The sequence below is a fragment of the Macaca thibetana genome, chromosome 5 (genome assembly GCF_024542745.1).
Source record: "Macaca thibetana thibetana isolate TM-01 chromosome 5, ASM2454274v1, whole genome shotgun sequence".
In the NCBI taxonomy this organism is placed as follows: Eukaryota; Metazoa; Chordata; class Mammalia; order Primates; family Cercopithecidae; genus Macaca; species Macaca thibetana.
In genome coordinates this window covers 154389090-154416351 of record NC_065582.1, presented here as the reverse complement: position 1 = coordinate 154416351, position 27262 = coordinate 154389090, and the positions used below count along the sequence as shown (strand labels likewise).

At 33.8% G+C, this 27262-nt stretch overlaps 1 long non-coding RNA gene across 1 annotated transcript in view; it reads right to left on the bottom strand.

The window, feature by feature from the left end:
- LOC126955669 (uncharacterized) overlaps nt 1-21895 on the bottom strand; it is a 36148-nt gene extending 14253 nt beyond the window's left edge. The window contains exons 1-2 of the long non-coding RNA XR_007726038.1: nt 21640-21895; nt 21345-21522 (exon numbers count right to left, since the gene is read on the bottom strand). This is a non-coding gene — a long non-coding RNA (uncharacterized LOC126955669). The remainder of the gene's footprint in view (nt 1-21344; nt 21523-21639) is intronic.
- Nucleotides 21896-27262: the final 5367 nt, after the last annotated feature.

Below are 27262 nucleotides of genomic sequence, written 5' to 3'. Positions count from 1 at the left end.
ATTGTATAAATATGCCACAATTTATTTGACTGTTATGAACAAAGCTGCTATAGTCATCATCCTTATGCATACTTAGTTGTAAAAGTACATTCCATTTTAAGGTATATTTTTAGGAGTGGACCAGAGGTTATAAACATCTTCATGTTTTCTAAGTATTTCCAAATTACCTAAGACTCTTGTATCAGTATGTATTCCTACCAGCAAAATAAGAACATTGTCAGTTTTTCCACATTCTTGTTAGACTTTTTACCTTGACCAATATGATGGATATATAGTAGTGTCTAATAGTAAGTTTTCATTTATATTTCCAGTTATCTAGTTAAGATAAACAATTTTTATATTTGAGGAGGCAGTTGAATCACCCTTCCTGTGAAGGGTGTGTTCAAATCTCTTGACATTTTAGTACAGTGTTGTCTTTATTTATTTATTTATTTATTTATTTATTTTTAAATTTTAAAAGATCCTTGTACTTTCTGAGTGAACTTTTTGCTTTGCTGGCCTTCTCCGTTTTATTTTTGTATGTGTTTTTTGTTTCAAACTTTCCACATTTATTTTTATAATTCGCTTTGTGTTTTGTTTGGTTTAGTTTTAAAATCAACTATCATATCTTTAGCTTCTAGAATATCTATCTGGTCCTTTTATAAAAATTTGACTTTGACATCATTTTTAGTTTTCAGTTTTCTGTTAATATTTTCATACCATAAATTTATTATTTTGTGTATAGTAAGTATATTCTGCTTTATAATCTGTGTCAGATCATTTTTATATCTTAATTCTATTGCCTCTACTAGATTTTACTAATAGCATCTTCTTTCCATAAGAACCTTATTTCCCTTGGCTGGGTCTAAGACGTATAAGGAAACAATTTTGTTGTTGTTGTTAGAAATCACTATGACCTACAGTCATGCTTTCACCCTCCTGAAATATTTTTTTTTTCTTTTGCACCTGGGACTCTACTTTGCAATCACATTATAAGTTCAACACTTGACTTCCTCCGATTACACAGAAATCAAGCTAGACTGTGTGGATTTCTTTACTTTTGCATCTGGTTCTACTCTTGGGGTCTCCACTTAAATTTGGGTTAAGCCAAAGTCCTCAAATTTGATTGCTTCTGAATTTTGAGGTTTGCCTCTGAAGAATCTATCAAAGGCACAGATCAGTGTGCCCCAGGTGGTTCTTCAGGTTGGACAAGTGCTCTCACAGCAAAAGTAGCTTTTAGGGCATGAACCTCTAAGTTCTTATTGTTTTCTGTCTCTTGGCCCAATAATGCTTCACTTATTTTTAACATGTAGCATTTTTAAATTTAAATTTTTTTTTCCTCTATTTTTGGTACCTTTTAAATTGTCCTCAGCAAGAGGTGTTGCGCTAAATATTTAAATCACCATTACTGGAAGCAGCAGCCAACACACATCAAAACATTTGCTTTTTTTTTTTTTTTTTTTTTTTTTTTTTTTTCACACCTTGTCAGCTTTGTGCCTCATATAGTCCAGGCATCTTCTTTAATTAGTTTGGAAAACTCCGACTTATGCTTGAAAACACAGCTCAAGAATTTTCATTTAAGATGTTCATGGATTGCTCATTCTCCACGATTTTATTGACATGCCTACGAAATCGTGACTAACTGCCTATTGTTTATAATCCTTCCCTTCATATAAACACTTATTTCCTATATGTATAATTGTCATCACAATTATGCTTTGTTGTATTTTTTGTTGATTTTTGTTTTTTGTTGCATGTGTATCTGTCTATATTTTGTTTGTCTTGTGGAAAGTGAGGTTCTTGAGGTCTGGGACTGTGAAAACTAAGTCCAACTTATTCTTTTTTTTGTTTTGTTTTTTCTTTTTCTTTTTTTTTTTTTTTTTTTTTTTTTTTCCCGAGAAGGAGTCTTGCTCTGTCGCCCAGGCTGGAGTGCAGTGGCGCGATCTCTGCTCACTGCAAGCTCCGCCTCCCAGGTTTACGCCATTCTCCTGCCTCAGCCTCCCGAGTAGCTGGGACTACAGGCGCCCGCCACCACACCCGACTAATTTTTTGCATTTTTAGTAGAGACGGGGTTTCACCGTGTTAGCCAGGATGGTCTCAATCTCCTGACCTCGTGATCCACCTGCCTCGGCCTCCCAAAATGCTGGGATTGCAGGCGTGAGCCACTGCGCCCGGCCCAATTTATCCTTTAGAGCTCAAATTATTTTTCAGTTGCACAGGGAGTCAGTCATTTTTTTTCAAGCTCCAGTTAGTTATGTCTCTTTGTTCTTGGTTAGAGTTTTCCTTGTTATAGAAACTTGCAGTCTGTATTTGGACTTCAGAGCCTTTAAAATTCTTTTTTGAGGTCTTGTTTTGTTTTGTTTTTGTTTTTGAGGCGGAGTGTTGCTCTGTTGCCCGGGCTGGAGTGCAATGGCGGGATCTCGGCTACTGCAGCCTTCCCTCCTGTGTTCAAGTGATTCTCCTGCCTCAGCCTCCCGAGTAGCTGGGACTACAGGCGCCCACCGCCACACCCAGCTAATTTTTCGTATTTTTAGTAGAGACGGAGTTTCACTAAAAACCCCTCCCAGAGATCTTTGTATGGCTTTATATTTGATATCATTCAAAAATCTGTTCAAAGCTGATTTCCTTAGAGAGGCTTTTTTTTGGCCACTCAGTTAAAAGGCCCTCCTCAGTCACTGCTATCCTTGTTATCTGCTTTATTTCAAAATATGCATCACTATTTTAAAAACTGCATTTTTTTTTCACACTTGGCTTTTCTATTATATGTTCCTCCCATGAAAATGATTCTTTATCAGGGCTGGGAAGTAGCTTTTCTCATCTTCCATTTTTATTCCCAGTATCTAGAATTTTGCTTAACTAGAATTGTGCTCAACCCACACCAGGCATTCACTAAATGAATGAATGGTTTGACTCCCTCACTAGACTCTCAACTTCCTGAAGATAAGAAGTGCCTGCTAGGTTCTATTTTATCCTCAATGGCTATTATATTGTAGTCACTCAACATGTTATTGATAAGAAATATACTAGAAACAAAGGTTTAAGACTATTAAAAATTATATAGGTTCAATATTATGAAACTTCCTCACGTTGGTACTGTTCAGAAGTTTAAAAATTTATTTTGTATTAATTTAAAAAATAATAACAGACCTTAATTTAAATGAAAATATCAGATGTTAAAGTGATGGAAAATCATAAAAGTAAACTGTTTCTCACAGTGAGAATTACCTAGGGATTTTTGCTAGAAGCAAAATTTTCGAAGGTCAGACATCTAAAGGCTTAGAAGTAGAAGTAAGAGTATGAGTGATGCTTCAGAGGCTTCCTTTTGTATTTGGCAAACATCTTCATTTACATCTTTCTTATTTTTCAATTCTTTTGACAAACCCTTCAGAGGGCTACTGGTGGCAATAACCTTGACAGACTCAAGAAGAAATTTTATAATGAAAAAAGTTCAAATTGATAAAGACATTTTGAGAAAAAATAAATTCAAAGAAGGAATATATACGTAAATGTGATATTTAATAAGGACTTATTTTTTATAGTCCTTTACAATGCTTTTTTTTTTTTTCTTTTCCCCGAGATTTAGTCTTGCTCTGTCACCCAGGCTGGAGTGCATTGGTGTGATCTCGGATCACTGCAACCTCCATCTCCCAGATTTAAGCAAATCTTCTGCCTCAGCCTCCCAAGTAGCTGGAATTACAGGTGTGCGCCACCATGTCTGGCTAATTTTTGTATTTTTGGTAGAGATGGGGTTTCAACATGTTGGCAAACCTGGTCTTGAACTCCTGACCTCATGATCCGCCCACCTCAGCCTTCCAAAGTGCTGGGATTACAGATGTGAGTCACTGCGCCCAGCCTACAGTGGCTTTTATATAGTCGCTTTACCGTTTTCAGATAGTCTGAAACATTACAAAAAAGAAGCAAATAAACCACAATAAAAATCCCAGGGCAGAGAGGGGAAATTTATTAGCTAAAAATTGCATATGTTCACAAGGTGCACATATCCAGAGTACAATCAGAAGCTTCCAGTAATAGAACAATAGTAAATATCTGATACAAACTGATATTATTATGCCAATCGAATCATTAGTGGATATTTCATCATAACTCCTTGTCTTTTGAATCAAGCAAGTCTTTGGGTGCTGCTGATATCTTACAGAACTCCTATGACTGCCTTTTATTTTTCCACCTGGGATGTGTCATTCATTCCATTCTTTCCTCTACAAAGCCAGCTGATCAAAGCATTGATTCCTGATAGTAGTCACTTCCCTGCAATACATTTTAGCACCCCACATTTTGATGACTCTAATCATCCTCTATCCTTCCAGAACTGTGACGACATTAAAATGTTGAGACAGTCTGCTTTGCTTGTGTTGGGACCTTATGGAAATAGGAAAATAAAGTAGATGACTTTGCAGAGTGTTTTGTTATTTTTAAAGATGTACGTATCAATGTACTTATATTTGAAAGAGTAACAGCACATTCTGACTTTTAGAGGAAGCTGTAGGACGTGGATATTGAATAATACACTGAGATTTGGCTCCTATGTAGACCTTACCATTCCTCTAGTGTTGTGGTAATTTTTCTCACCAGTGGAACCAGGAAAAACCTTAGTCATTAGGCACAAAGAAAGCTCGAGATGCATGCATCCTTTAAAACTCAAAATTATCACTGACCTCTGGTTTCTGAAATTTCATCACTTTACTTACTGACTTACCTTGACCTGTCTCTGAAATCAGGATACCTGGAATCCCCTGTCTTAACAACAGAAATCACCTGATAGTTTGCTCATTGTAACTCCCATGAAGTTTCTTAAGTTTTTATGCCATACACCCAAATCTTCTTTGCATCCTCAGCTCAGTTTCTTATGATTTCAAAACGAAGATAGAGTTCTCACTAATGACACACCCAGTAATCTATTGTGTAATTCAAAGTACTTGGAATTGGAGTGTCATAATAAAAAGAGTTTCTTTATGATGCGAGTGATCAAACTGCCGCTGAAAAACTGATCAGACCTCTTGCATCTTAACCTCATAACCTCTAAAGAACCTAAGTAACCTCTTTACTCATGTTAGGAAGTGATACACTGAGAAAAGAATGAAGAGTAATATTGGTATTGGGTGGGTGAAAAAAAATCCTGTTGTTACAAAGAAAAATTTGTGAAGCAGTATCGTCGGCTAGAAATAATCTTTTATAAAATGATGTTGTAATCATTTCTTGAGGGCTTACAAATGCATGACACTTAGCCTTGCATTCATCATCTTATTTAACTTCCAAAACATTCCTCTCATTTAGAAACTATCATTGTTCCTATTTTACTGATGAGGATTTTCAGGCTTAAAAAGGTTAAATAACTTGTACTAAATAACACAGTTAGTAAGATCTTAAGCCAAGGTATTGATATCATAGACTGAACACTTAAACATAATTCTAAGCTACGTCCCCAAGCCCTTAAAGGCATTGTAGAACTAATTTTAAATATTCTTTTGAACAAATGAGAAGAAAAACAGACATTTCTATGTGGTATCTTCCTAACAGAGGAATTGTAGCTCATATTCTGTTTTCCTAAATCTCAGTTTTCTCGTCTGCAAAATATAGACTATGATCTCACAATATACTTACAGTTTTTTTGGTTAAAGTGAAATTTATTAGCATAAGCAATACATTAGAAAAAAAGTGTGGTTTATGAAAACACCTCATTTAATGATGTAGCATTAACATTACTAGAAATAAAGAAAATATATATAATACTTCAATATATTAATAGATGATATAAATGCTTTCCCTTATTTTCTGTCTCATTTGCCATTTTCAAATTTGATGTATTCAAATGTGCTTTCTCTACCACTGGGAAGCTATTGTGTGTTTTTGTCAGAATTCTTTATAATAAATTATTGTCATGAATTACTTACAATGTAGTGATGATCGTAGAGAGCTTTGAAAATGTTAATAATGTTGTCTTAACCAGTTAGGGTTTTCAGGTGTTAATAAGAAGCACTGACTGGCAAACCAATCTGAGAACCACTCACAGAAATAACGAATTAGTCAGATACTGGGTTGCTCATAGACTCAAGGGATGGACTGAAGGACTAGGCTTAGAAAATGGGTAGAGACTATGAATTTTTTTTTAAAATTCCAACACTTGGGCAAAATAAATTCCAGGGTTTTCTCTTCAGGAAATAGAGGGCATTGTCTAGCAGGATCTCTGGGGATTATCTGATTCTATAGGGTGCTTGCTATTGACAAGGCTATTTACAATGCTGCAGCGATAGAAGTTATAAAAACTGATTGCAATGCAAATAATTCCTGTTAATGATAATGCTATTAAATTATTTCCACTAGAAAACATAAATTTCTTCAAGTCAAATTTTCATGTGAACCAATTTTAACATCTTACTGGTTATCTCATTAAAGAGTTGAATAAAACTTCTTGACACGAGTATTTTATATTTTTATGATAAATATGCATTTATAATTTGGGAAAACCAAATACATTTTAGCATAACCATAGAATGAAGTCATAATCCTCACCAATTTTATCACAGAAGTCACCTTAATAGCACAGCAGTGCTAATACTTTTGGGGAAAATGATAGAAAAAGGTAGAATATTAGCATGTGATTGTTATCTATTGCCAATTTGCACTATACACTGTTTAAAAAGAGAAAAAAAACTTGAATTATAATTAGCAAACAGAAAATAAAATAGTGCTTAGAGGAATACTCTCACCCTGTAGCCTCTCAACGTAAATTGATTGAGAGTGTCCCATCATTTGGTTCCCTGTATATTTAGGCAAGTCATAAATTTTTGCCACTTAAATTTAAGTTGATTCTCCAGTACTGTCGCAAAGGTTTTTCCTTAAGTATTATTTCCCAGGAAAAGGAATTTTGTACATTAAAATAAGCTGATTTTAAGGGTGTTACTGTCCCATTGCAGCTTTTTTTTTTTTTTTCTGTTACTTTAAAGCAGCATGAGTAAAACATGAGGCTCTTAGGCTAAACAAAAAATTAGAGAATCATTAGTATTCAAGAGTTCCAGCAGTCAAGATCATTGGCTTTATTAGCACACGGCAATTAGAAATGGAAAATAAGTTAGAGTTCTACTAATTTTTGTACAAATTGAAACCCACTTCAAATTAATTAAAAACTGATATAGTAAACAAATTCTTAAAACAATCCAGTGTCCCCACATTTCCTTCAGTAGTAATGTGTCTGTGAAAACAGGATCACCCCAAGGGAAGACATCATCTACCTTACTTCTCAGCTGTAGCATTCAAGTATCGGGGGAAGAATGAATCCTCAGCAGTCAGGGTCGCCATATTGTCCGGCTAATGGGCAAAAATTCTATGCTACTCCTTACTAAAATAACTTAAGAATTACTATAAACTACTCTTTTTAGGTATTTTTGGTGGTCCCTTTTTCTGAATAAATATTGTATGTTTTTTCCTTATATCTCTTCTGCAATTTTATCTGGGCATATTAGAGGCAGACAGACTGTCTTTTATTTTACAGGTACGCAGATGATAAGGAAGGACAGTTGTCCATATGGGGAGAAACAAGCTTCATTGTGATTTTATCTTGATACACTCTGGAGATGACATTGTGTATGTTGTGACTATCTTCTTTTCCTGGGAAGACAGCATGTAGAGATTTTGGCTACTAAAGAGGAACTGGCAGATATTGATAGACATCAGGCCAATATTCTTCCCCTTATCCTTAATATTAGAACCCAATGGGAGATTGGCAACAGACAGTCCTAAAACAAGAGCAAATGTTTTCCTGACTCCTTGTGGTTAGATCATGGCCTTATGACACAGCATTAATCAATAAAATATATCATTCTCTGATATCTTTATCTTTCTTCCAGAAATCTGGGCTTAGTTAAAATTCTAGCAGCCATTTTTGCAGTCATAAGTAAAAGGCCATACAAATCCCCAAGACATTTTACTTGATTTCTTTAAGTGTCTGAAGCAACATCAGAAATTATTCTCTCCAATCCTCTTGTTAAATTAGAAAATATAGTTAAACCACTCTAGTCAGTTTATCTTGCATGCAGCAAAATGTAAATCCTAACTGAAATACCTATTTTCAAACCAATGATCTCCTGAAAGGCAAGCGAAAAGATATTTTATTCCCTGAATAAGTTAAGGAAGAAAAATCTGAGCATTTAACTGTACCAAACAAAACTCATCAAGCTGTCTTCTAATTCATTTGTCTCCAAATGTCCCAACACACAGTTCCTCCTGTCCATTCCAAGTTTTGAGCTTCCTAGGATTCCATATGGTATCATAGCTTATCATGTATTTAAGACCTTGTGAACTAATATCTTGTTTTTTTCTGTCTCAAAGTTCACTGTCTAGTTCAGCTACCACTGCGTAGTTCAATTACTATTTTCCTCAAAGGTGTTATTCTTATTATTCGATTATTGTTTTCTCTCTCATATTCTCTGTCCTTGTGGATTTGTATGTTATTTACCCTCATCCACCCTTTACAGCCATTATGTAATCAGATATAATAGTTTCTTGGAAAATGTTTAAAATTCCTGCCTAATCATCAGAGGACTGAAAGTCAATGATTTTTTAGCAAACCTGTAAAGATGTTCGGTTATCTCCTCATTTCAGAAAATCCCCATAGCAGCATGAGTTCTTCTCACTCATTTTTGACTATAAGCTTCTTTGCTCCAAAAGTCTAGCAAAGAGTTCTTTCAGTTAAATTTTTCTCTGACAATTAAATATTAAGTCAATTGATGTAGCTTTTTGCACATTTGCCGTAAAATACATGAATAAAAAATAAAACTTTTCTATTTATAGATTTATAAGTAAAGCTTTATTTCTTGAGGTCTTTAAAAATTTCAAATACAGTAATTATCTTAAAATGATACCATCACAAACATCTATAATGTCACATCCCAACCTTTGACTTTGGCTATACCTGTGGTGATGGTACCATGGGAAATTACACTTACTTCACACTAGTAGTTTCTCAACTCTTATTTCTCATCTTAGGACTTCTCCAAAACATAAGTTTGTGAAGGCTAACCTAAGCACTGCCCAGTAGTACAAGGAGTTAATATCCTCTGAGGACAACTCCCAGTAAATAGAAGATAGGAACCATTGATAAATGTGTCAGCTTCCATATCTTCATGGAGATAACGTTGGGAAGCTATTCAGAAGATTCCAATGAAGCATGCCCCCATTGTTTTCCCATTACAATAAAATAAATAATGTACGTCTATGATTGATTTGCTTCTTCTCTGTCACACTCTTCCTAGTTTCTCACATTTTCTACCTTAAATAATTTCCCAAATAAGTTATCCCTACTCAAATCCTTGTCCAAGTCTTTGGTGTCAAGAGAAACCAAGCCAAAAGAGGTATCGATAACCTTATATCTAGGTCTAAAGGTGCTTTTGGAGCCACTGCTGTCCAGATTCTCATAAACAAAGGGACTCTACTTATCAGAAGGCTATAAATAAACTGCAAATGGAGGGTATAAAATCATAAAGGAGAAAACTTTATATTTTACTCAGGTTTAATAACATTTATTGATTATTTAAAATGTTAATATATGTATAAGACACTGTATAAGATTGGTATAAGACACTGTAACAATATAAGAAATGAGTTGTATAGTCCTTTGGGGAACACTGAACAGAATGTCTCGGAACTATCTCATTCATTGTTCAATCAAAATATTTGATGTATCTTAACCTAAGGATAGAATTTTAGAGTCTAGACGGGATAATGCAAAAATGATCAAAATTCATATACTCTTATATTTATATTTTTGTTGTAAACTTAAAGTGCAATTGCAGGTGTAATATGGTAAAAATAATGATCATTAAGAGTATAATAATACTTTCATATTATACTGGATATTGAAAAGAATCCAGAAAACACACAGTTAATTGGTACTTAAATTCCCGAAGAGCTAAAGAATCGTGTAGTGACATGTACTGAATCAACAGCATCATAATAAAACATTTTATCTGTGTGGTTAATGGATATTTCCATGAATATATGCTAGCAGGTCAGCCGATACAGAATGATATTAGGAAGGAAAATTACTCCCAGTTGTGTTTAATAAAATGAGAGAAAGAATTGTCAAATGACACTAATAATAATAATAATCCTATAGCAGGCTACATAATTCCATAATAATTACAAGTATTAATCTCACCATAATAATTGCAAGTATTAATCTCATTTTCTTCACTGATTATGAATCTCCTATCTTTTCAATGTAATGGGGGTGGCAGATTGTCTGCAATGAATTGTGAAAACCCAGCAATGACTTTGGCAGTGAAGGCCTCTCATCAATTTTGATAAATTAAAATGATTTTGGATTTTGGTTAGCTCTTAGTCTTGAGTAGATTCATCAACTTTATTTTTGCACATGTCTTATATAAAAAAAAGAACCATTGTAAATTCTTGTTGTCATTTCATGGAGCCAAAATAATTATAGTGATAATAAAGGGCAGTTGACAGCATTAGAGCAGGTAACTATCTTCAAGTACTGGAATTAGAAATAAAATTCCAAAATTTTATATAACCTTGCTTTTTTGATAGAAAAGAAATTATAATATTGCTTACATTGTAGATTCCTGCTATTATGTAGTTATTTTTAGCATGTCTATTGTATAATATTCTTTTTTGTGTGTGGGTAACTAATTCACTTAGAGATCAAAGATTCACTTAGAGATCAAGTGGGTTGCAAAACCACTTTTACTGGTGGATTAGGTTTATAATTAAAAATAGCTGAAAAAGGGAAGGAAAATATTTCACATGAAAACAAACTTAAGTTTGACCAAAATGTTTACTCACTATAATGGTGATTCTTAAGGTACAGAAAAACTTTTTGAAATATAGTTATCAATTGGTATAAGTCTAGTTAGCTATTTTTCATATTTGTCTAGTGTAAAATGTGTCTTGACATTCTGGTTCAATCCATTATATCAGGTCATCTGTGAATTTTTATTATTATATTGATAGCGCAGTATATCTCAAGGTCATGACACTTTAGAAATAACGTATGAGGTACATTTTCAAAAGCATTACACATATGTAAAGCCAAGATACAAAAAAAGGTGGATGCCTATGGTAGAATATGTACTCAATGAATGGATAGAAGCTCAGAGCTTTGAGTGAGGTCTGTGACTGTTATTCAAGACTAGATCAATCAGTGGCTTCTGACATAAATAATCTGTATTGAAATCATCACTAAGTTAATCAGTACGATGTAAATCTGAGAAGGCCAGACAAATTCTAGCCATCTTAGCTCAGTGAACAAATGGGATAAATTTTAGTTTGGTCAGTTTTTGACCTGATTTCTAACCATTTTACATTAGTGAGAACCTTCCTGAGATAACGGTTCTTAAAGACATAGCCCTTTGGGCACAAAAGTTCAATATATGATTGTTTTAAGTTATAGACTATTATATAGCACATGTAAGTTATACCACATTTACTGATGCATATATGTAAACATATGATAATATTTAGGTTATTATTTTACGCTTTAATTATAATATTTCAAAAGTTGTAGAATATGTAATATATACTTTTTCTAGATATGTTAGAGATAAGCTAAACCTCACAGAATCTGTTTCTTTGATGATAATTTTTATTGTCTAGATTTCAGGGCTTATTTCCTGCATGTCAACCTTATTCCTTAGTGGTGAAAACAATTTTTAACATGCTAAGAATTATGAAAAGAATGAAAATACAATTATTTTAATGAAGAAAAGGATTTTTCTAGATTGCATCTTTAAGTGACTAGTACTCACTAAATTTGTAACAACAAAAAAGTCAAAGATTTTTATAACTAGAGACATTAGGCAAAATAACTTTTCCAGCACTTTTCTTTGATTCATATCATATTTATTTTGTTTTTTCTACTCCTTCTCTGCCATTCATAGAGAAAAGATATTCAGCCTTAAGAGAGCTTTTAAAACCAAGAGTGGATTAATGAATTGTCAAATGGAAAATAATCAGTACTTGTGCTAAGTCTTATGTTTTTAGCTTCTTTCTTTTCCCCTGGCTCCACACATTCTCTTGCCAAAATCAACTGACCTTGTCCTAGGCTTACACACAGATCAACCTTGTTTTCTACTTTGTGAAAATAAATAGAATGAAGTTAATTAATCAGATAATTATTGCAAGTTAATTCATTACATAGTTAATGAATTATTCAATAAGAAATAAATCACGCAAACTCCACCACTACAAAGTTAAATACAGATTGCTTGAACACTGGTGTTCAAACAGGTAGAGATATATATACAGAAAAACGTTTCAAACGGAAGTCCTGTGGTTTAAATATTTATTTCCTCCAAAACTCCTGTTGAAATTTAAGTGCCATTTTAACAGTACTAAGTGGCGAGAACTTCAGGAGGTTGTTAGGCCACGAGGGCCCTATTCTCAGGAGTGGGATTGATGCCATTACAAAAGAGTGAATTCAGTCCCCTCCTGCCCTCTCTCTCCCCACTTCACCTTCCACAGTGTAATGAAACAGAAAGAATTTTTTACCAGATATTGGGTTATTGTAAACCGCGAAAGTCACCAAATTTCTTTGTCAATTATGTTTCTAACTGTATCCAACCGGACATTTTGTTATTTACAGACAACTGTTATTTTGTTTTAATTCTCTTCAAAACATGGTTTATATTCAGGCTGTGAAACCTTAACAAGTGCTCTCAAATGCAGGTTTCTCACAATTGCAACAACACAACAAAACATACAGAACTCATGAAAAGCTAAAATGTTTGTAAATATCAAGCAAAACAAAAGTTAATAAAATTGGCTAAACTAATAAAAAAAATGAGTTTTTACCTCTTGCTTAGAACACTGCTAATCTTTTTCTTATTTTTCATTAAAGAAAATGTCTTAAACTAGATACAGCCTGTAACAACTAAGTATACTCCTAAAAATAGAATCTAAATAGTGTTTGTTTCTCTCTGCCTAGTTCCTCTACAATTTAAAAACTAGTTGTAAGTATTCTTAAATTACAACGATATAGTTGCTTGCATCAGTGCAATAGAAATTTATTTTCTTTTGTAACAGAACACAACTGGAAAAACTGGTTATTTTACCAAGGCTTTAACTGGAATGGTGTGCTCGCCTTTAAGAAACCGAACTTGACTTATAAAGCAAGAAAACCCTTGGAAAACTGGCCTCATATTTTGTGTACACAGTCCCTGTACAGGGTTTCTGATCTGTGGTGAGTGAAGAATGTCACTTTCTAACAGGCCAGGAACCTCAAGTCATCTTAACACCTCAAGAGGAGAGGAATTCACCCAACTCATAGGTATTTTATGGTACAAACCCATGGCTGGACTTGACTTTAACAAGTCTTATCTCAAATTCCTTCCATATAAGGAAGTTCCATCAAAGCCGATTTAAAAGGCCTCTGTAGCAAATCGTTATTCTTGTTTCACTGTATACAGATCATTAAGCAAAGTATAATAAAGCAAACCAGTCCTACCATGTTTGTCTTTTAATACAAACAGGAAACTGAAGAGTGAAAATTATGTCGCAAAAACTATAGCACAATTGTTTTAAATTTTAGTCTGGCCTAATATTTTTCAATTTTTATTATTTTCTACAGTTTAAATTATATCTGTTACAGAAGTCAACTTCTGGATACATCACACTCAAGTCAAAGCCTAAAGAGCAGAGAATGCAACCCCTAACAGCCCAAACATCCTATCAATGTAAAAAAATAAAATAAAGGCCGCGTGCAGTGGCTCACGCCTGTAGTCCCAGCACTTTGGAAGACTGAGGTGGGTGGATCATGAGGTCAGGAGTTCGAGACCAGCCTGGCCAACATAGTGAAAACCCATCTCTACTGAAAAAAAAAAAAAACAACACACACACACACACACAAATTAGTTGATCATGGTGGCAGGTGTCTGTAATCCCCGCTGCTTGGGAGGCTGAGACAGGAGAATCGCTTGAGTCTGGGAGGCAGAGGTTGCAGTGAGCCAAGATTGCACCACTGCACTCCAGCCTGAGTGACAGAGCAAGACTCAGTCTCAAAAAATAAATACATACATACATACATAAATATACAAAATAAAATAAAGTAAAATAAATCTTAAGCTGAAAAATCCTAAAAGTAACAGTAAAAATTACTCATCTTACTCAGTCTTAATCCTACTTCATCAAATACTTTTTGTTTTTTCTACCTTTCCTTTCAAGCCAAATATTAAAAGCTTTTTTATTAATGGAAATTATTTCCTATGCCACCCTTGGGAGAATTGCTTTACTCACTCTACTATTTGCAGTAGGACTATATATTATTGTAGCACCCTCAGGGTGGAATATCGGACAGAGAATGTCAATTACTGTAGCATTTTGTTTAATTATTATCCTCAGAGCAGGAATTACAGTTACTAACAAAAAAATATAACACTTGGGTCTTTCTGAACATGTGTCTCTGCCTGTGATTGGAAAAAAAAATAATAATAATAATAATGTTGCTTCTGTCTCAACTAATCGGGCCTAATAATAAATGCTGCTAAAAAGCCTAGGACTAATGTTTTTACCCTGCTTAATTAAACTTAAAAAAACCAACAACAAAATTTAACTACAGAATCATGGCCATCTCGCAGACAACTACCCAAAAACATCTACAGACCTTGTTGCTCCTGCAGACAACGCCAAGAATATGAAACTCTCCACCCTCACTCTCAGCAGCAAGTAGCCAGAAAGAACACGTCACCCCTTGTCCTTTTATAACTATAGGGCCTGGAATGACAGAGCAAGAGCACCATCATCTCAGACAAACACCGCCACTTTAAGTTCCAGCTCCCTTTCTAGCCTCATGGATTTCAAGGAAATCACTTCTAACTACAAGCAGCCAGAAAGAGCAGGCAGTAAAACACAGATAAGGCAGCTCAGCACAGAGGGAGGTGGGGGGAACCTCTCTTGGGTAACTGCCAAACTTCACCCTCATACAATGGGCGCCAGTAAAACGGTGGGCCTTAATAAGCACATTCCTTTCCCTTCAGGTGCACTAAGATAGGGAAACTAAAAGCAAACTCTGGGAATATGCCTGCAGCTGCAGGAAGATGAATGGAAACAGACACACAACTCTTCCTCCCAGATAAGCACAACAAAGAGACACAGACACAGTCCGAGCCTCTAACAGACTCTCCCACCCTGAATCCTTAAAAATTCTTAGTCTGTAAGAGAGTGTGCCTCTGACCTAACTGGGCCAGAAGGAGCCTCTCAGGCTCGTTTTCTCCAAAATAAATCTGTCTTGATTGGCAAGCCGCCTTTCATGTTTCTTTCCTCTTTCTTTAATTCTTACACCAGATGTTGGCATGTTGATACTGGACTCCCTATCCTCCAGAACCATAAGCAAATACATTTCTGTTTGTCATCAATTACCCAGTCTGTGGTATCCTGTTGTAGCAGCACAAACCAAACTAAGGTAGTAAGAGTGTACTAATACTTTTCTATATTTACTGAATCCTAACACTCCTTTGTTACTTCCCCTTTTGCAAAGTAACCTCTCCCACTTTACAGAACAAAGGCATTCCCCTCACCTGGCATGTTATTATAGCATATTGCCTCATGTATAAAAACTTCCAGGCAACCAAACAAAAAGGTAACAGGAAATATTATTTTCAATGAAGACTATTTTTATGGTGAATCAAAGCACAGCAAACCCCATTGAGGCAACTAGTCTTTCTCTACATAAGCATGGTGTTAGAAATGGGGTAGTTTGGCCTGATAGAATATTGTTAAATTGACTATTTAAAGAATACAAGCAAGGAGATACTTTACATCTGCAATTTTCTAAAATTTTTCAAGTAATATATGGCCCTTAGAGAATGTTGTGAGAACGAAACAAAGAAAGCATTGATTAAAACAAGTGATATTGGCTGGCCGCGGTGGCTCACGCCTGTAATCCCAGCAATTTGGGAGGCCGAGGTGGGAGGACCACCTGAGGTCAGGAGTTTGAGGTCAGCCTGACCAACATGGTGAAACCCCATCTCTATTAAAAATACAAAAATTAGCCGGGCATGGTAGCGGGCACTTGTGATCTCAGCTACTCAGGAGGCTGAGACAGGAGAATCTCTTGGACCCGGGAGGAAGAGGTTGCGGTGAGCCGAGATTGCGCCACTGCACTCTATTTTGGGCAACAAAGAGCGAAACTCCATCTCAACAAAACAAAACAAAAAAGTAATATTTTTTCCACAAATTTAAACATGAGAAATTTTTCTTAGCTATGTTCTTCTCATAAACTGCCGAAATGAAACGCATCTCAAGCAGCAAAAGCAATTCTGGTTAGTGACACTGACACAATTATATGTAACTGAAAAAGTTTTCAAAAGTATCATATTTTTAAAATATATATGGTGGATATAGACATGACTAAATATTTTATACATTTTATTTTATGTGTAGTATATTTATTATTTACAAAGGTACTTAAAAATATGTAATCCAATCAAATTATAACACATTTTTATAATTACAACCTATTCTCTTCTTGATTTATCTCTGTTTACTATATGCTATCTTCTAATTTAAAAATCTCTCTATTCTCATATTAGTTGCTAAAGATATTTATTGAAAATAATGTAGGGCTTTGTCTTTCATAACGAGATAGAAAAAAATATATCATAAGGTATAATGAAATTAATGGAGTTATATCTAAATATTTACATATGAAGCTTAATGTTTTTTTCAGGCAGAATACCAGGCACACTCATGCCAACGCATTTCCTAAAGGGATAGCATCTTTTCTATGCTAATTATCTTTTCATAAGTATCTTATAATTTTAGCTACGTATTTTTTGAAATTAAGTAGTAAGAAATAACATATAGACTTGTCCTTTTATAAAACTTATTTCTACATTAGACCTAGATTGTGTTATTTGTGATTTGAATGTTATTAATAATACTAATTAAAATATATATTCTAAAATGTGTTTTTGATTGTGTTTATATTTATTTCCATGTATAGAAACAGCTTTATCTACTTCAAATATGAAGACCCTTTCTGTTTGATGGAAAGGAAATCAGATTTAACCACTTGGTACAAGATTGGGCATTGATTATGCTGATGAATTAATATGATAGATACATTCATTACTAGACTGGATAAGATAAATATATACACATACAATGTTGGGACAAAAATATATGTAAAACCCAAGGAAGACAGACATATATTCTCTAGAAAAAAAAAGTTGAAATGGATAGGTTGAAACAAACTTAAACAAATTCACAACTCTTTATGATAAAAGTGGGCAAGGAAATTGTCATGGACTGAAACAAAAATGACAGCATAACCACTAGTCTTGCTAGAACATTTTGTAACATGAAATTAACAAAAACCATAGTCCTACTAAGTATGTCTGTGTTCTTTTTTAGGCAATTGATATTTTTTTCTCAGACAGGGTCTTACTCCCATCACCCAGTCTGGCGTGCAATGATACGATCGATCACAGCTCACTGAAGCCTAGACTTCCTAGCCTCAAGTGATCCTTCCACCTCAGCCTCCAGAGAATCTGAAACTACAAATATGTGCCACTATGCCTGGCTGAATTATTATTTTTTTGTATGTTTTTGTAGAGATGGGGTTTCTCCATGTTGCCCAGGCTGGTCCTGGACTCAAGCCATCCTCTCACCTTGGCATCCTAAAGTACTGGGATTACAGGCACAAAACATTGTGCCCAGCCAGTCAATTGATTTTGTAGTTTTCTATCTCTAACAAAAAAGAAAAAGCTAGTAGATTTTTCAGTGAGTACATCATTTTGATAATATATCACTATTTTATGTCTAAATTATAATCTGGGAGGAGTTTAGAAAATCCAATATATTTTCTTTAATATTCCCCACCTACTTATAAAAATGAAACTCACAGCTAGACTTCATTATGAACCTTATCTAATTTTAACAGTAATGTAATAATCAACTAATTACAAAAATGACCCTCTTAATCTCATTGAAAGATTGTGTTCCAATAAATTGTATTTATTGTTTAATAATTATTGACACATAGTATACTTTTATTTTTAATCAAGTATTAATAACATAATGTATATAATAATTCAATACAGTTGAATTTTTGTTCCTAATTAGATCTTTTATTATAAGATTATTATAAATTTCTCTCTATATATTTATATACCTATTTATCTATCTATCCATCTATCTATCTATCTACATACCTATTTTCAGTCCAAAAGTATAGTGTCATCAATAAAGTGTTTCATAGCACAAAAATATAATAAACTAGAACAAATTCTGTGGTATAAGTGAAATGGTAATACATTTTAAAAAGAAAACTAATGATATAAAATTGCCTACTGTTAAAGAGTCTGCTTGCGTATATTTTAAATGAGTAATGTTGTCCATAAATCGCTAAGGTAAAATAATAATTTAGTAGTTTTGTTTCTAAATGTTAATATCTACAACACCATGAAAACTATTCCTTTGAAACAAATGTAGAGACTCTTCCTTATGCCAGGCACTGGACTGTGAGCAAGTCATAGCAAAAATCAAAACAAAACGTAAACTTTCAATCAGCTTTTATTCTGGTGGTAGATAGGATGACCATTTACAAGATGTGGATCAAGTATTATAACAGAGTTACATAAAAAAAGTTTTATGGCAGTGTGGAAGAGGAAAGAAGTAATATTGTCACAGGTTATTGTAACAATATTATTGCTATGGTTATTTAAGATTGTATATGCTATTTTATTTGTACAATAGATCATGTAATTATGGATGTGATAAGGTGGTGTTGGGCAACTTTAAGATTATGATGGTATTTTCTAACTGTGTGACAAATATTAGTCTTAGAGTTTGGTGACACTTTTATATATTGTTCTATTTGCTGTTGATAAGTTTACTTTAATAAAACATATTTATCTAAGGAATATGATACATGAAGTATTTAATAGAGTAATAGAAATATAAAAATTACAGGAAATGTATTATGTTCTATAGAATTATATTACTCTACGTAGGCTAGTGTTGTGAAATTCTGCATGACTGTCTTCAAAGGAAACTGATCATTTGCTCTCTCCTCTGTCTCTTTCCCCCTTCCATTGTGCTGGAAAGAGTCCATATACTTGGTGAGACAGTTTTAACCGTGTAAATAAAGCCTACATTCTACAGGATAATGAAGTAAGTTAGAAGTAGTCTGAATGCAAAATGACCTAAAGGAGTAGGACCGTATGGCCGTCCTGTAATATTCAGGTATCTCTAGACTACCACAAAGGAAATGGATATCTGTATTGTTTAAGTCACTGCATTTTGAATCTCTTCCTTATAGTAACATAGACTGTGGTAGATTCCTTTCAGCCTACTGATATATGGAGATTAGAAAAATATTTCAATTTAGAATGGGAAAAAACCAAGTTAATCAATGTGGAAGAATTCCATAACAAGAAAGCCTCATGCATGTCACATTGCAAAATTCAGCTTTGTGCATCAAAAGAACCACACATTGTTTCTATTCTTGAATGTATTTTTTTTCTCAAGATAGTATAGAAAAGGTAGATGGCATATTTATAAACTTTCAGGAATGCAGTTACAAAGCATTTGTCCAAAAGAGATGACTTCTGTCATCACTATTTTACTGAGAAATTCTATATCATCAAAGCCCTATCATTTTGGTGACATATGACACTAATAAAGCATCATGATAACCATGATGATGTATATGTGAGTCATAATACATCATCACAATGGTATCTCTGAAACGATTTATCAGAATTGTACATCACTATGGTGACATTGCACTGATGTTGAAGTACCAGCAAGAATACATCTCCGAGACTTAAAATCCTTATTGTAATAATAAATGTTTTATTTTTACAAATTTATTCTTATGAGAAATGAACTGTTATAGTATGTCAGCTTGAGTGAAAAAGAATGAAATAAATTCAAAATATTAAATCTATATATTTGACTTCCATGGAACAGTAACTATTTATATACAGAGACATTTAAGTCCCAGAATTACATGAACTTATTCCTCTGTCTGAGGATACTTTACTGCCATTATTCAATAAATATAAATAAAAATTTATCTCAGACTTCCAACTTTTTTTTCTTTTTTTCCTACTTTAGTAAGCTGATATTTGTTGAGAATGATGATGTGAACACAGGTTGCAGGTTCAGCTTTGTTCTTGATAACCACTGAAAACATTGTGTCTGAACATTAAAACACATATATCCAAATGAGATTATCGGCCCCAAGTGACAAGGGAATGTCTGTGTTCTCCTGGTTCTCTGAGAGCTTAAAAATAAAGCAAGCATGAAACAGAAAATTCATCTTATTAATTTAGGGCAGATTTGGCACCTCACAGACGGTCAAATTAAATTTTTCAAATTGCTGAAATCTATGCTCTTCTTATAGTGGTAGGTAGGATCTTGCTGGTCCCTGGAATGCTGTGCAGTGTGATTGTCAGACTTTAATCTGTGGTGGACTAGGAAGGAGATATACTAACTGGTGCACTGTTGCACCATTTCTAGCTTTTGAGTGGTACAGAGAAAATAGTAACTTCAAGAACTGAGGAATTAAGTGTTTGTTAACAAGTACCATTGATAGGCCAATAAGAGAACATGTCAGGCTCAAATTAATCACTCAGAAATGAAAGGAAAGAGTGTGAGTCTCCTTGGCAGTTTTTACAGATACAGATTATTTCCTAAACCCAGAGGACAGACAGATTTGAAGACCAGGCACAAAACTTAGGTCTCATCCTGTTAAAACTGACAATCCTGAGTCCAGATTGGCAAATGTCACACAGTCAAAATGTAAACAGTTGGTGACACCAATAGCAATTCATTATACAGCAGATACAGGACATAGAAGGTTGGGTTTGAGAAGATTGAGAGGGTACAAGTAAGCTGTGTGAAAAGTTGGCTCAGATTCCCTCGATACCTTGTAACTCACACCTATGCCTCTACAAACGGTTCTTTATGAACAGCTGACAGAGATAGAAAAGGCCAGACTTGTTTCAAGGAAGGGTTGGATAAGTTTGTGGGTGGAAGGTGAAAACGTACTGTTACCATTACAGCCTCACTTACTGGGAGGCCTAAATGATAGTGGTGATGAGCAATCTTCATGTTGGGCAGAGCTTTGGGCACAGTTCTTGGACATCCACTCTATTTGGAAAGACACATTACCCAATACAGAGCTTTATTTGAAAGTGTGGGCAGTGGTAAATGCCTTTGATTATTATACAGAATGCTGAGAAGGACAAATTTAAGGAGACCCAAAGGAAAGACATGTTACTGGACTTACAACATTAGGCACAAAGTGTGGGAATATTTTAATTACACATTAATACCCACAAGAGAGCATTTAGGAAACAAAAGCTTAAAAAATGGGCAAGATAACTCACCTAAAAGATGTTATCCAACCAGTTTCTGATATTATTGCTTGAATATTAACTTATTCAAAGAGTACTTGGACCCAACAGAAAAGGCTCCTTCGCACTCAGTCTCATCCAATCACTGCCACTGTAGTGTCCAACCTGTCTTCACAATGAACAACACTTAGGTCCAACTATGACGCATTACCTTGAGGACAGAAAAATAATGAAATAAAAATAAAATACACTAGATGCCAAGTTGATTACATCAGACCCCATCTTTCATGGAAAGGGCAGTGCTTCATTCTGACTGTAGCCGGCATACTTTTTCAGGTAAGAGTTTCTCCTTTCCAGTCATAGTGTCTCATCCAACAACGTTTTCTGAGAATTTTCAGTGTCTGATTTACTGGCATAGAATCTCACATAGCAGCTTTCCAGACCAAGGCTATGGGCACATAATTATGAGACCCACAGATTGTACCACATATAGTACCATCCAGAAACTTCTTCCTGATAGAATGCCTAATAAGGACTATAATAACCTCCTAAAGGCACAGCTAAGGTGCCAACTTGAAAATGAGGTTCTGAGGGAACAGGTTGCTATTCATTAGAATGTAGAATGCACCAAGCATTATTATCTCATGCTGTTGCCCTAATAGGAAGACACATGGGTACAGAAACCAATGACTAGAGGTAGTTTCAAGGTAGAAGGTAGAAGTGACCCTGCTAACAAGCCCTTCCAAAGACCTAATTGTGGATATATGCTTTTGCCCATTACACTTTAGACTTTGTGGGAATAGTGGTACTAGGTCTCAGAAGAGGACTTATTTTATTCAGAGACTCTAAAGAATACCATTAAACATAAAACTGTAGCTGCATCCTGGCCATGTAGGCCTACTCATGTGGGTACATTGGTAGGGGAAGAAAGATACACCGTACTTCTAGAATTTTTACAAATAAGGAAACCTCATCATAATAACAAGGTAGAATAACTACTATAAATGGGGCAGGGAGAAATAACTTTGGTACTCAAGTGACCTACTGAGTCATTCCTTGGTACTTCCTTGATCAGAGGTCAAATAAAGTGAGGGTAAAAGCTAGTGAGATTTCTGAGGCTGAGTAATCCAGGCAAGAGGTGAATGTATTCTTTTCCTACAGGAGATAGCAAACATTCTAATGAATAGCAACCGGTTCCCTCAGAACCTCATTTTCAAGTTGGCACCTTAACTGTGCCTTAAGGAGGTTATAATAGGGCTTATCAGGTGTTCTATCAGGAACAAGCTTCTGGATGGTACTATATGTGGTACAGTCTGTGGATCTCATAGTTATGTGCCCATGGCCTTGGTCTGGAAAGCTGCTATGTGAGATTCTACACCAGTAAATCAGATGATTAGACAAAGAAAGCAGAAAAGAAGAAGAAGAATTAGATGATATAATATTTTTGTGGTAAGTGAATAGTAGATGATATTAATACCATCTATTACTAAATATAGAAGGACATTTTTAATACTCTATGATAATTGTTTTAAAAATGTACCATTATAAATGAATTTTATCTACCACATCAAAGTTCAGCTAGTATTCTTATGTTCCATCTTTATTTCTGACAATGAGTTGATGTGATTCAACATATATCTGTGCAATCTACAAAGATATGACCAACAGACTCAAGCCCAGTATGTCCAAAAGACTTTTAAAAAATTAACCTTTGTCCTGATAAAACTCTTCAAAATCTAAAGCATTTTTAATAAATGAAGTAAAGTTAATACAGTAATAGAAAAAAAAACAAGTTTTTAGAAGTATCAGTTTGTATTTGTTATTGGACAACTTTAAGTATCTGCAAATGTTCCATTTGGACATATCCAACAGATTTTTTTAGAAATAAGGGTTCGTTTGTCAAGAAAGAGTATGAGATAGCTATGAATATGGTCAAAATTTATTTTGGTAGGCCTTTTCTCTATCAGAAAGATTAACTTATCTATGTAGATAGCATATACAAATACATACTTGGGATTGAAAACTATTTCATAGTAGCAAAACTTGGAATTGCCATGAAATCTAAGAAAATAGGTCAGGCACAGTGACTCATACCTGCGATCCCAGCACTTTGGGAGGCTGAGACAGGTTGGTATCTGGAGCCTATGAATTCCAGACAAGACTGGGAAACAGGGAGACCGTGTCTCTACAAAAAATGCAAAAATTAGCCAGGCATTGTGGTGCCCAGTGGTAGTCCCTGCTACTTTGTAGGCTGAGGTGGGAGGATTGCTTGAGCCCAAGAGGAGGTCGAGACTGCAGTGAGCTGTGATCATTGTGCCACTGTACTGCCTCCTGGGTGACAGAGCAAGATTTCATCTCAAAAAAAAAAAACAAAAAAAACCTGATTGAGAACTTTATCCTCAGAATGATTTCAGTGAGCCTACTGGGATGCCCTTGAACTTTATATGGTTTTCAAATAAATATTTGAAAAGCTTGTTTATATTTCAGCAAGTTTAACTGAGGCAGCTAAAAGCAGAGACACTGGAAAGAAAGGTGTCTAAAAGTATATTTTTTAACAGTGTGCGCTCCATATCCAGGCAACCACTGCGTGATTAGTAATGCCTCTTAATAGGTACTTGGCGGAGAGGTACAATGTGGCAAAGGATCTTAAGTTTAATATATCTTACATGTGTGCGTTATATTAAGAAGTTATGTAAATATTTATTCATTAAAAAATCAATCAATGAACATCTAAATTGATTGACTGGAGTCCTGCCCTCAGGGAAATTTTAGACTGCAATACTACTTAAGGAAATAAATATTAGGTAAAAAGGCCAGGAGAAAAAAGTATTGGAATTGCTTTTTGGTGTACTAAGATCAAATTTTTAAGAATTAATGAAAAATCCAAAGCAGTAAATTAAATAAATTAAGGTTAAAAAGTAGAGAAGATATGTGAGAGCATGTGTAAATAGGATGAACTCATTGATGAACTATTTTTGAGTTTTTCCTAAAATTATAAGTGATAGAAAGTGATTTAGTTTATCCATAAAAGCACAATTAACACTTCATTTTTCATATCACTGCACATTTTATCTGACTTTTCATGTTGGGACCTTAGCCACTTGTGGAAGAAAAAGCCATAGAAAATAATGATTAAAGACTTGAGTAGTCATGCTTTTGAAAACATGTTAATTTCATATTTTTCTTTTTAGAATTTTTTCTTTGAACTTATTTATCCTTATGTAAATTTCTTATCCTAGAATAATTTACAAACACATAACATTTTATAGCTAGAAATTAACTTTAAAAACAACTTTCCTAACCTATTATTTTAATGGCTTCAATTATTGCAGTGTTAGCAGCAATCTTGGAAGAATGTTATTTGATATTTAAGAGACTAATTTTTTAGTGTTATTCTTATTAGGATATGTAAAAGATAGTATTATATTAGAAATCGTCTCTGGAAGTGGTACAGAATTTACGGAAAGAGGACAGATGAGAACCTCAAGGTCAAAATTCAGGTGTTACTAAGAACAGAGTTTTTAGAAGCTTTCTTAGCTCCTCAGTCAAGTCCAAAGATGTTCCAGACTTGTAAAAAGGCATCACAAAGGACAAAAAGAGGTTATTGCTTCATCATTTATAGATATTGAGGATCATTTCATGCTAATGCTGTTTTAGTTATATATTATGTAAGTCCAAATAACAGTGACTTGTATTCACATTTGTTTTCATATATCAGAAAAAATCTATTCTCTATATATTAGTTTATATTCACATATATGTAGTTATATGCATATATGGTTATACTTTTTGTAAGCAGAGTTTTGAATTATATGAATTATTCATTTACAACTAAATAATGGAGAATTAAATTTTATGTACAAGAATATGAAGTCACATCCACCAAGGCTGATGGGAAAATATAAAAATAGTGTTTCAAGCTGCGCATAGCATCACATTTGAATATCAAACAAATACATTGACATTGCTGTACAAATTACAGTGAATCTAAATTGCTTTACCGAGTATAGATGACACTGTCACCTCAGTAACAAGCTTGTAAGTTATATATAAGAAATCCACATTAGATTTTCCAGTTTTTATTTCTCAATATTCTGGTTGCAGAAAAAAATAGTTATTTTATTTAAAACACTCTACTGTAGAATATTGCTCACTCATATTTGTGTGTCTGTGTGAATTTGTATATCTCAAAATGATCTTACAATTCCTGCAGTGCTAATTCAAGAAAAAAATATTTACACTATTTACAAATGGTTTAAAAAATGCTCTGCCTTTATAAATTTTCTTCTTGAAATAGACAATCAATGACTTTTTTGCTAGGTACTAACTGAAACCTACTAACCTATACTTTTGTGATTAAAGTCTTATATACCTGTTTCCTTTTAGGGAAAGCAGCAACAACAGTATGTGGGGTTACTGATTTAAACATATTTTTTAGTGATAATTTTGTCCATTGATTTTTCAACTGTTGTCATAAAACTAAATGTTATACTTTCACATACAGTAAATATAATTAATTTTGTATCTAAACTCATGTCATAAAACTTTGAAGAGTAAAAGTTTTTTTTTTGTTGTTTGTTTGTTTGTTTTTTAATTGAGTGCAGAGGAAATGCCAGTCTCCTGGTAACTTAACTGTAACTGAAAGAGAATGAAAAATTGGAAGACACAGAGAGGGAGGGAATTTAAAAAATAAAATTATAGTTAATGTAGTAGAAATGGCATTATATTTGAAATAAATTTCCAATTGTATGTTAATGATTCTATTTGTGTACTAAGGAAAATGAAATGTAATAAACAAAATTTATTTTTTAGTTCTTACAAGGGAAAGTAATAAATAGAACCTACATTGCACATGATGTAGAAAAACAAAGTTTTTTTCCCATATAATATTGTATTAAGTGGCTAACAGTTTAGTTTTATTTCAGAGTAAAATTAAGTATCATTTTGGACATTTAAGGTTTAAATGAAATATTTATTATTAACAAACTGAAATCCCAGAATGTGTGAGGTTCCCCAATGGAGTAAAATTGTGAGATGTGCTCACTATGGGGTAATTTTTTGTTTCTAAATTCAGGCTCATCATCCTCCAAATGTGTTCTGTTAAAAGAAAGGAATAGGAGTAGTTTGAAGACAAATATTTCAAAAACTGTCAAATTATTACTTTTTCAAAAATCAGAGATTCTTCTGCATGTTAATAAAATGTATTCTATCATTTGTCTACAAGGAAACGAATATTAAAGTGATAAACGCTTCCAAGTCACAAAATGACCATCCGATGCTAATATAACAATGATTCTCCTTAAAATGTTCTATTAAATATTACTCAATAACAGCTATCCCATACTTGTTATATATATAATCAAACCAAAATAGAAAATTATATTTTAATTCATTGATTTGTTCAGAAAATATAGTTGTTGTAAAAGAGTTAATCTTTTAAAATCTAGCTAGTTTTGAAATGTAATTGCAAATAATGCCCAAGTAATCTAAAATCTCTTCCTAAATTCACTCCTTTTTTTTTCAGAAAGGTTATCTGTACTGTAGTTAAAACATTTAAATCATAATTTGATTTAAAATAAATTATAATAACAGTTTTCAGAAAATACATTTCAATACTTTTAATACATTGTTTCTGTTTTAATCCTCAGCCTTAATTTTTTGTCCTTGAATTCTGTGTCACAAAGTTGAGAGGATGTAGATACCGATTAATATAATCTGGATTCTAATTCCTCCCAGATAGTACTGCGTCTGACTCACTGTATTAACTCTTCTTGGAAACGTGCAGTGATTATTTTCTTCCAAAAATAAAGTCAAGGTTAGTGAAACCCTGATATCTGTATGGATTTTATTTCTGAAATATTATACACTTTTATGGCATAAAACTTGTATTTCATATGGAAGAGCTGCAACGCAAATTATCCATAGCCAGCAATGAAAAATTTAATTTTAGG